This window comes from Zingiber officinale, chromosome 3A (genome assembly GCF_018446385.1).
Source record: "Zingiber officinale cultivar Zhangliang chromosome 3A, Zo_v1.1, whole genome shotgun sequence".
Lineage (NCBI taxonomy): Eukaryota > Viridiplantae > Streptophyta > Magnoliopsida > Zingiberales > Zingiberaceae > Zingiber > Zingiber officinale.
The window spans coordinates 26,439,407-26,451,635 of NC_055990.1; positions in this window are offsets into that span (position 1 = coordinate 26,439,407).

Here is a 12,229-nt window from a genome sequence, read left to right on the forward strand (position 1 = left end):
CTCATAAATAAGATGTGTAATACCCACCTCCTTGCACATTGGATGACAATGGATGGCAAAGTGGCAATAGTCTTGAGTTTTCTTGATAGAACTTCAATGCATAGGCCGAATAGAAAAGGAGAAAGGGGATCCCCTTACCTAAGCCCTCTTTTCTCACTAAAAAATCATATATGCCACCATTTAGTGAAATTGAATAAGATACCGTAGTGACACATTCCTTGATCCAATTACAATATCGTTAGGGAAAATCAAAACCAATGAGTGCCTTCATAAGAAAGTTCCAATCAATCATATCAAAAGTTGTCTTCAAGTCTACTTTGATCATGCATCTAGGAGAAATCTTTTTGTGTGCATACTTTTGAAGCAATTCTTGAGTTAAATATATATTATCTCCTATAGAACGCCCCTTGATAAATGCTACTTGAGTTAGATCCAATGAGAAATCCAAGACTTCAAATAACCGACGAACAAAGATTTTTGAAATAGCTTTATAGAACATGGTGAAACAAGAAACCGACCTATAATCTGAAACATCCATAGCATAATCTCCGTTCGGCACAAGAGAGATCAATGAGTGGTTTCATTGCTTGAGTATCTTGCCATTTTGAAAAAAAATTCCTTTATAGCTGCAATAAAATCGTTACTAACAATATCCCAAGAAGAGGTAAAGAATTTCAAACTATAGTCATCTGGTCCCGGAGCTTTCCCACATCTAATGTCATGTAAACAGTCCTTATTTCTTCTTGGTCAACCGACTTGTATAAGTTTTCAGATTACCCCATGGTTAGCTTCCTTCCCTTGATCTTATTGCTGCCCAAGGTGTTGCATATCTCCTTTTGGCCAAGTAATGCATGAAAATAATCTACAAACTCTTCGGCTACTTCTCCTATGCTTGTAGTTTGATTTTTATTCCTTTTCTCGAGTGTTATGATTGCATTTCTTTTGTTGTTCATTTTTACCACATCATGAAAAAATTTTATACATTTGTCCGTACTTTTCAAATAAACATTCTTCGCTAGTAGGTTGACTTTCTTTTTTATTTGAATATACTCCATAAGGGTTGGACCTCCATCTAGAATGCTTCTTTACACCTCTTCTAGTTCTACTTTTGCTCTTCTTGCTTTCTCCGAGATATACCCAAGGTGCTTCTTGTTTAGCTCCTTCAAACGACCTTTCAATCAAAATAACTTTGTTTTAAGTATAAATTGGGTATTTCCCATTGTTGGGGCTGCCCAAGAGTCTTCTACAACCTTCTTGAAATCTTCATGCAATAACCACATGTTGAAGAATTTAAAAGCCTTAGCTAGTGTGTGCACAATGGTGCGTGACTGATTCAAGAGTTATTCGGACGCCATAAATTCCGCATAAGTATCAAAATTCATCATCAACCAATAGGAGTTTACTAAAGCTCTATCTAACTTATAAGAAGCATTACCATTAAACCATGTAAAGCGACATTCAAGAGACTGGAGATCCACTGGACCATAAGCTTATGCAAAAATTTACAAGTCCCTCATTTCATGATTTGTAATTGGAGATCCCTTTTGTTTTTCATGAATAGATAGAAAAGAATTAAAATCTCTCATAATTAATCATCCATGGATCAAAAATAGTGCCTCCTATATCTGTGAGCAGCCCCAGTCCTAACATTCGGGAGGCTCAGGGCGAAACGATCAAAATAGGTCCTTAATTTTTTGTTTTCATAAAGTAAAGATTATTTACAATGATTTCTTCTAGCTTTTCTAGATGTAAAATCATCTATAATATTATTAATTTCAAGATTTTCTAAAATATCTTTTTCAATAGATAAAATTGCTAATCCATTCAATCTCTCTTATGACATTGTTGATCTCATGTATGTTTTTAACAATTTTAATTTTGAGTCATTTTGAGAAACTTTATTTACATGTTTACTGTATACCAACCTCTTTCGGTCTCTTATCTCTCCATTACTTAATTTTTTTAAAATAATGAGTACTTGAAAAATATCTAGAGTAATGATCAAAAGGAAATATGAGATTCATTTCCCTTATAGACCCCTTTTCAACTAAAATATTATGTGCATTATTATCAAGATTATCCCAATTCCTTGGATTATATATATCAAGTGGAAAAATAAATTGTTTATCAATATTAGTATTCTCATTATCTACTACATTAGTAACATTTTCATGTTATCTTAAATTATCTCTATCCTCATTAACATCATGAATTTCATTAGACTCATCATTAACATCATGAATTTCATTAAACTCCTCGTTAACATTATGTATTTCCTTAAACTCATCTATATTATCCTTATTTAAATTTTCTATATTTTCATTAGAACTTGATCTTTTAATAAAGAATTTATTAAGAGCACCTCTTTGTGATTCACTTAATTATTCTATTTTTTTTTTCTTTTTTCACATCCAGAAATATGTTTTCTAGGCAGCATATTATAATGCACAAAATTACAATAATTGCAATACTATAATTTAAATCAACTGAAATAAAACTATAATTTAAATAAACTGGAATAATTGCACCTGGATGAAAAAGATGAGTAGATGACAACCTGCAACCGTCGCAACTCGCAAACCACAACGCAAACAGTAGATGTTCAAAACCTTTAGGTGCAGTGTGCAGGAGGTGCTAGTGCAGCTGTGTGTAGAGAAGAGGCAAAGGCGCAACCTCACTGTGACGCCGTCGCGGAGTCGTCGGTAGAAAGGAGAGCAAACAAAAAAGAAAGGGGAAGAGAGAAAAATGATGTAATTGTAAATAAATTCAAGAGAAAACTGAAAAATAAAGAGAATATGAGAAAGGAGAGGTAGAAATCACAACAGCTTGTGCGGTGGCAGAGGATGTGCAACAGTGAAGGTTTACAACTATAAGTTAACTTAATTCTCAATTAATATATGCATATATAAATTATGTAAATGTTTCAAAATTGTGGGCCCCTCCCAAACTTGGGCCCTGGGCAATCGCCCAAGATGGCCCGACCTTTGGGCCGGTGCTGTCTGTGAGTACATCATATAATGATCTCCTTGTAATAATTGAATGTAGCCCATATATGTAAGTCACCAAGAATCCACTGCTAGAAATATGACATCGAATATGACAATGTATATATTGATTGGTGGTTATAATAATATCCATATCAATCTTCTGCAAGTCCCAAAGAAGCAGTATCTGTTAGGACCAAAAGTAGCTAGAGGGGGGGTGAATAGCTCGTCGCGTTCGTTCGTTGCTCGGCGTTGCGTGGCGTTGCTTGTTTCTTCAAGAATATGCAGCGGAAAATACAGAAACAAATGCAATAACGCTAACACGGTTGGTTTACTTGGTATCCACCTCACAAGAGGTGACTAATCCAAGGATCCACACCACGCACGCACCCTCCACTATGAAAAACACTCCTTTTCGGTAACTACCGAGGGCGGAGAAGCCCTACAAGACTCTCAGTACAAGAAGAAAGGAAAGGGAAACAAAATACAAGCGCAAAGCTTACAATGAGTACAGAAAACCCTAACCCTAGCTTCTCTTCTTGCCTTTGATCCGCCTCTTGACTTGGAAAGCTTCCAAGATCCTTCAAGAACTGGCGATCTGATCTTTGAGAGCGCTGTGGAGGAGCTGGCGAGTAATCTGGAGTGAATTGGAGAAGAGATACCGCAGCCATCGAACGCCTGCAGCTATAAACGATGCCAACGATCGGATCCCGATCGATTCGAATGTTCCCAATCGATCGGGGAGGCTTTGGATCGATCCACGGATCGATCCAGAGCGCCTCTGTGCTCTGGAAACGCGCCTGGATCGATCCACGGATCGATCCAGCGCTTATCGCGCGAAGTAGCCGCGTCCCAATCGATCCACTGATCGATTGGGACCTCTGGATCGATCCACGGATCGATCCAGAGGCTCTCTGTTCGCTGGGACAGGTCTGGATCGATCCACTGATCGATCCATCACTTGATTTTTGTCCAAAACCAAGTCCCAAACCTCCCAAACCAGCACCCGGTCAACCTTGACCTGTTGGTATGTCATGCCTAGCATCTAGTCACTCCCTTGACCTGCTAGGACTCCCTTACCAAGTGTCCGGTCAATCCCTTTGACCCACTTGGACTTTTCTCTGTGCCAAGTATCCGGTCAATCCCTTTGACCTACTTGGACTTTTCTTTCATGCCAAGTATCCAGTCAATCCTTTGACCTACTTGGACTTCCCAGCACCAGATGTCCGATCATCCTTGATCCATCTGGATTTTCCCTTGCCTGGCTTCACTCACCAGGACTTTCACCTAGCTTCACTCACTAGGGTTTTCCATCTGCCTAGCTTCACTCACTAGGACTTTCACCTGGCTTCACTCACCAGGATTTCCATCTGCCTAGCTTCACTCACTAGGACTTTCACCTGGCTTCACTCACCAAGATTTCCATCTGCCTAGCTTCACTCACTAGGACTTCCTTCTGCCTGGCTTCACTCACCAGGACTTTTCTTCTGCCTGGCTTCACTCACCAGGACTTTCATACTGCCTAGCTTCACTCACTAGGTCTTTCATTTTGCCTAACATCCCAGTTAGGACTTCCCAGTCAAGTATCCAGTCAACCTTGACCTACTTGACTCTTCTTCAATCAATATCTTATTGTCAAACATCTAAACCCAAACCAAGACTCAGCTTGGTTACCCAGGTCAACCTTGACCTGAGGGATATTGCACCAACAATCTCCCCCTTTTTGATGTTTGACAATACCACTATAACACTTACAATCCCATATGTAAGTTAGGCTAATCCCATAGCCTCCTTCTTCATGTCACTAGGTAATGAAAGCATAAATTAAGCTCTTCATTCTCCCCCTAAGAGGGCAAACTCCCTCTAGGTAATGAAAGCCTAAACTTAACCATACATTCTCCCCCTATTGGCACACATCAACCCATCGTTGGACACACATCAACCTATGCTCCAATTCTGGGCACACTTCAACAAAACCATTTGTTGAAGACTCTCCCCCTGAAGAGTTGCTCATCGTTGTTCACAACATCACTCGTTGTGATCAACACGATAATGAAGGTCCCATACCCTTCATTTATCCTTAACTTCTCCCTCAATGTAGACAACTACCCAACCTTGAGCATTATCTACCACTTGAGTGTCCACTTGAAATAATGAGGATATCCACTCCCCATTTCTCCCCATTTCAAGTTTAAATGCTCAACCTTGAGCAAGTTCACAACAGAAGGTTAACCACCTTCCAAGGTTCATGAAAAAAATAATTTTCATGTCTTTAAAGAGTCCCTCCCCCTAAAGACATGGTGGTAACTTCTGTCATTGCACCAACAATGACTTGGAATCCCTAAAACATTAGGAAACCCAAATTTAGAAGTTTTGAGGTTCAAATATTCAAAATTTGAAACAACCTCAACCTAAACTTCTACTTAGTCTTCGTTAACCAATCCATCCTTGTTTTCAACATGAAAACACCCTTTGTATGTATACAAATGTATTTAAGGGGTTTGGAATGGTCACCTAGACTAAAAGAGGTTCAAAGTTGCTGAAATCAAGCCTTCCCAGCCAAAATCAGCAACTTGGATCGATTGGAGTTGGGTTCCAATCGATTGAACCTTTCTGAATCGATCCACTGATCGATTCAGACTCCCTGGATCGATCGGCTGATCGATCCAGCGAGCTTCTGCTCGCGGGAATTGCCGTTTGAATCGATCCATGGATCGATTCAGGAACTCCAATCGATCCATGGATCGATCAGAGCTCTGATAGTTGCTGAAATTCCATTTCAGTCAACTTCAGAAACCCCTAGAAATTCTACAAAATCCAAAATTATGAAATTTCGTGTAGACATTATTTAGGGCATACTTAATCATGGAAAAATAGCTTTCTATGAAAATACATCATATTTTCAAAGATTGACACAAACTTGAAAACTTGCAAAAACTTTAGTGTTTTTCTTCAAGTTTGTGTCTAACTATTCAATGGTGATTACTATCAAAAGATAGCCTTCACCAAGGTTTTCCAAAAATATTTTAAAAACATTTTCAAAACCAATATCCCATCATGTTCCTTGGGCATAATGCACATGACTTGTACATTAGCTTTCCCAATGATGGGAAAACACATAACTATGTGTTTTGATGAACCTAAAACTCAAAAGAATGCACTAAAATAACATCTTGAGTTTTGTTCATCTTCCTAACATCTCACTTGTATCTATTGTACTAAAACACATACAAGTCACCTTATAGTCTTTGTGAGATGTAGATTTTGGTTTTTGCCCTAATCTAGGGATCATGCATATTTATCTAGGCATTTTAGAAATATTAGACATCCACCTAGGATGTCACTTGTCAATAAGTGTCGTTAAATGTCATTTGTCCTTAATTACAAGGAATTAAACTTAATGCATGATTATGTTATGGCATACATCAAAAGAAAATAATTTTCAAAAGAAAATATCCTATTGCTACATGATGTATGAATGTCATGACATGGTATTTTTGGATTTTTCTTAATAAAACATGAATGTAAAAATAGACATGATGTCATGACATATGATGGGCAAACAATCATGGTAAGATTTAGCATAAATAAAATATACCTAGATTAACTATCTAAGTATCCTTAAAATCTTAGCTAAACTTACGACTTAAACCTAGATTGCCCTAAAGTGCTTCAAGAAAATGCCAAAACCTAAGTTGACATTTCTAATTTCCTTGATTAATGTATGCCAATTGAAAATAAATATATCCTCAAATGTTGGCATATTCCATTTTTCCACAAGAGTAGCACTTTTACATTAAGGCTTAGTTTGCCTTTAATTTCCTAAGAACATACCAAAATCCCAACTTGGTAGTTCTTGTGTTTTCTCACATTTGTGCCACTTTAAAATAAAATCAATACTTCTCCAATTTGGCACATTTTACTCTTTCAAGGAGTGAATAATAATTCCATTTCATTTTCAAAGGTTAACAAAAACCTTGAAAATGCTCCTTGAGTGTCAATTTCCTCAAAGTTGGGTTAACTACCCTTGTAATCGGAGTTGACACTCTCTAACCCATCTATGGGGTAGAGAAGATGCTCCTAGGAACCCAACACCTATTGGTGCTCCTTGGATGCTCTAGGTACTCACTAGGGATAACTTCCCTAGATACCTTCCTAGTGACCTTGTTGGGCTTCTTAGAAGCCTTGGTCACACTTTCTAGGTCAACTCTAGGGATAGCCTCCCTTGTGACCTTGTTAGTGACTTTCTTAGACTTCTTAGACGTCTTAGTCACTTTGGTTGCAAAGATACTCTTAGGGATGACTTCCCTAGTATTCTTGGCTTGACCACTAGACCTAGGGTTTGTTCCATAACTATATGGAACTCTATGGTAAGAGGGCACATCCTTCTTAGCCTTTGGTTTGTATCCCAAACCTCTATGGCCATTAGATGACCTTTGTGCTCCTAGACCTAGGCTATGCTCATTTTGCCCTTTTAGGATATTTTTCATCCTTTTTAGGGTCCTTTCCATTTTATCAAGCCTTGACCTCAAGACTTGATTTTCTATCACTAAGTCCTTAGTTTTAGATTTTTCATGAGCATTTTTGTTTCTAGGCTTGTATCTTACATCCTTAGAGTTATCGCCTAGGTTTTTACCTACAATCCTAGCCTTAGGTGTAGTAGTTTTAGCATGAAAAGCTATATGTTTTTCTTTAACGCTATCATGCTTTCTATTTTCATGGTAAATAGCATTAAAATGATATAAATTTGAACTATCATGCTTTTTACCATAATATAAAGGAGTAGGCTCAATAAATGTTACCTTCTTCTTTACCTTAGAGGCTCCCTCTTGACTAGAGCTTCCTCCATGAGCCTTGACCACCTTCTTCCCCTTAGGGCATTGACTTCGGTAATGCCCCTTTAGATTACAAGAGAAGCACACGATGTGCTCCTTGCTCTTCTTTGTTCCGGGGATGGTCTCCTTGGGCTTCTCCTTGCCCTTTTGTGCCACTTTGCCCTTCTTCTTGGCCAATTTAGGGCATTTGCTCTTTTAGTGCCCACTTTCCCTACACTCAAAACATATTATATGATTTTTATTTTTAATTGAAACATTTATACCTTCTTGTATAGGGATGGCACTTGCTCCTCCATTTGATATTTCTTGAATTTCGGAGGTGGCACTATCTTCTTCTTCTTCACTTGACCCGGATGTAGAAGCTTCTCCTTCTTCTTGATCCGGCGTCACCAAAAATTGCTCCCCCTCAATCCTAGAGGTGGAGGCTTCATCATCTTGAATATGAAACAAGGAGTATGCTCCCTCCTTGTTCCCTTCGTTGCATTCCCTTGAGGATGAAGCTTCTTGGATTTCCTCTTCTTCGGAGGTTGAACATCTCTCAACCTCGGAGTCCTCCTCTTGGTCTTGATCCAATGAGTCGCCCTCTTTGGATTCTCCTTGATCTGGTACAGTGGAGGGGATCTCATGAATTCTTGCCAATTTGCTCCAAAGCTCCTTAGCATGTTCAACCTCTCCAATTTGTTCCAAGATGTTGCTTGGCAATAAATTGACCAAAAGCTTGGTCACTTTGTCATTGGCCTCACATCTTTGGATTTGGTCTTTGCTCCACTTGCTCATTTTGAGTACTTTGCCCTTGGAATTTGTGGGAGCTTCAAAACCTTCCATGAGAGCAAACCATTGCTCTATCTCCATCATAAGAAAATTTTCGATTCTTGATTTCCAAGAATCGAAGCTTGTAGATGAATATGGTGGAGCCACCCTTGTGTCAAATCCAAGTCCATCTTAGAATTGCATCTTGAAGTTGAGCTTGATAAAATCTTGAACTTGAAGAATTTGCTCCAACTTCTTCACCCTCTAGCTTTTCTTGATATACTTGACCCTTCCGGCGATGATTCCGGTGAAGAGCGGCCTCGCTCTGATACCACCTGTTAGGACCAAAAGTAGCTAGAGGGGGGGGGGTGAATAGCTCGTCGCGTTCGTTCATTGCTCGGCGTTGCGTGGCGTTGCTTGTTTCTTCAAGAATATGCAGCGGAAAATATAGAAACAAATGCAATAACGCTAACACGGTTGGTTTACTTGGTATCCACCTCACAAGAGGTGACTAATCCAAGGATCCACACCACGCACGCACCCTCCACTATGAAAAACACTCCTTTTCGGTAACTACCGAGGGCGGAGAAGCCCTACAAGACTCTCAGTACAAGAAGAAAGGAAAGGGAAACAAAATACAAGCGCAAAGCTTACAATGAGTACAGAAAACCCTAACCCTAGCTTCTCTTCTTGCCTTTGATCCACCTCTTGACTTGGAAAGCTTCCAAGATCCTTCAAGAACTGGCGATCTGATCTTTGAGAGCGCTGTGGAGGAGCTGGCGAGTAATCTGGAGTGAATTGGAGAAGAGATACCGCAGCCATCGAACGCCTGCAGCTATAAACGATGTCAACGGTCGGATCCCGATCGATTCGAATGTTCCCAATCGATCGGGGAGGCTTTGGATCGATCCACGGATCGATCCAGAGCGCCTCTGTGCTCTGGAAACGCGCCTGGATCGATCCACGGATCGATCCAGCGCTTATCGCGCGAAGTAGCCGCTTCCCAATCGATCCACTGATCGATTGGGACCTCTGGATCGATCCACGGATTGATCCAGAGGCTCTCTGTTCGCTGGGACAGGTCTGGATCGATCCACTGATTGATCCAGAGCCTGGATCGATCCACTGATCGATCCAGCACTTGATTTTTATCCAAAACCAAGTCCCAAACCTCCCAAACCAGCACCCGGTCAACCTTGACCTGTTGGTATGTCATGCCTAGCATCTAGTCACTCCCTTGACCTGCTAGGACTCCCTTACCAAGTGTCCGGTCAATCCCTTTGACCCACTTGGACTTTTCTCTGTGCCAAGTATCCGGTCAATCCCTTTGACCTACTTGGACTTTTCTTTCATGCCAAGTATCCAGTCAATCCTTTGACCTACTTGGACTTCCCAGCACCAGATGTCCGATCATCCTTGATCCATCTGGATTTTCCCTTGCCTGGCTTCACTCACCAGGACTTTCACCTAGCTTCACTCACTAGGGTTTTCCATCTGCCTAGCTTCACTCACTAGGACTTTCACCTGGCTTCACTCACCAGGATTTCCATCTGCCTAGCTTCACTCACTAGGACTTTCACCTGACTTCACTCATCAAGATTTCCATCTGCCTAGCTTCACTTACTAGGACTTCCTTCTGCCTGGCTTCACTCACCAGGACTTTTCTTCTGCCTGGCTTCACTCACCAGGACTTTTCTTCTGCCTGGCTTCACTCACCAGGACTTTCATACTGCCTAGCTTCACTCACTAGGTCTTTCATTTTGCCTAACATCCCAGTTAGGACTTCCCAGTCAAGTATCCAGTCAACCTTGACCTACTTGACTCTTCTTCAATCAATATCTTATTGTCAAACATCTAAACCCAAACCAAGACTCAGCTTGGTTACCCAGGTCAACCTTGACCTGAGGGATATTGCACCAACAGTATCCACCATGGTTAAAGAAATCAAAATTATATGCATGACCCATATCTGAAAACCTTTTTTTGCAATGTTGGACCTAAAAAATTTTCATTGAGCTTTGTCTTCATTAATGTCATAACTTGAATATCTTTTTGTTGGAGAAGGTGTTATACTCCTCCATGTTTTAGGGACTTAAGGAAGCCCCTTACATTTCAAGAATCAACATTTATTTACGATCATTGCGGACAGCTCACACCCGTGGTTGTCTTATGCTCCTAGGCATAGGAGTTGTTTCTTCTGTCAGTTCCTTTGCACTCGAAGAAGTTGTTGTAGTAAGGGAGGATGTTGAGGCCTCTTATGTGGAGCATAAGGTTATACTTGCTGTTGTGTCTAAGGAAGAAGATGAGCATCCTAACTCGGACGGTGCAGGCTGGCCTATGCCATCCTCTGACTGGCTTGGTATGTTTCCATTTGCTTTCTGATTTGGCTTAACCTGTTGAGGTATATTCTGATTTGTTGCTTCATCACCTCCATGTGTCACTTCTTCACATTCAAGGGGAGGTACCACAACTATCAGAATAAGGCTATTGACAACCACAATTGCCAGATTATTTGTTGCCACTGAAACCTTCACATTTGTCCTCTATTGGGTCGGTCTCCATTGCTGCCTCGAGCAAGTTCTATACCTCATTCTTGTTCTCCCCCTGCCCCTCAATGATTGAGACCTTGGTCTACTAGGTTGCTGCCCATTTCGAGCTGCTGAAGGCCCCTGTTCTGGCCAGTTGGGCTACTATCCAGCAAAGACGGCACCTTTGCGACAATTCTCTTTGCGATGGCCAATTTTCGATAATCTTCACGGAAATCATGCTCCATTTCATAGAATATTTTGAGCTTTAATTGCACTCCTATGGGCAGCATGATAGGCACCTCATGAACCCTTTCTTCGACAACCGAAACTTCTACCATGTGATGGGCATATTCCAATCTTTCCCTTGTTCTTGTCAAATTATTCGTGGACAATGGTTTTCCAACCTCTGATCCAATCATGCTCAATATCTTTTGCGATGAACAATTCGGTGGCAAGCCATGGATTTGGATCCAGGTAGGGACAAGCCTTTCATCCTCATTGAATAAAAAGCAACACGACATGATCTTCAAGAAGATCGGGATGCCAAATGCAAAGTATCACCCTCCTTTTAAGGTGATGTCCATATCTTGCTTCGTACCAAATTGGAACACAACCCACCCACTTATATGCATGAAAAACTTAAAGAGAACTTTCCATCGAGACGTTATTGCAACTATTCTATTTCTACCCATATAATACCTCGGTTCTGAGATTCTGGTTAAGTATGGCTTAAAAGATTAGATGGTACTATCCATATCACCAAGGTGCACCTTCCATTTCGAAAGCCCAAACTTAAGAACTCCAAAGTTAAGCGTGTTAGACTTGGAGAAATCTGAGGATGGGTGACCTCTTGGGAAATTTTCTAAGGTGCGTGCAAGTGAGGACAAAGCACGTTGAAAGGACCTCTGGTGGTCTGTACAGCTAGTTGTCAACCCGATGGGCAATTCTGGTGGCGTTCCCGATTCAGTTCGGGTGGGCCCCGGGCCGGGGTGTTACAAATAGTATCAGAGTGACCTTGCGACCGTGAGTGCGCCTGTGGCAGGGCACCCAGGGCACCACCTAGCGAGAGAGAGTCTGGGATTTGTCTGTGGTGTGATTCGTGGTTACACAACGAGGACGTTGTGTCTTTAAG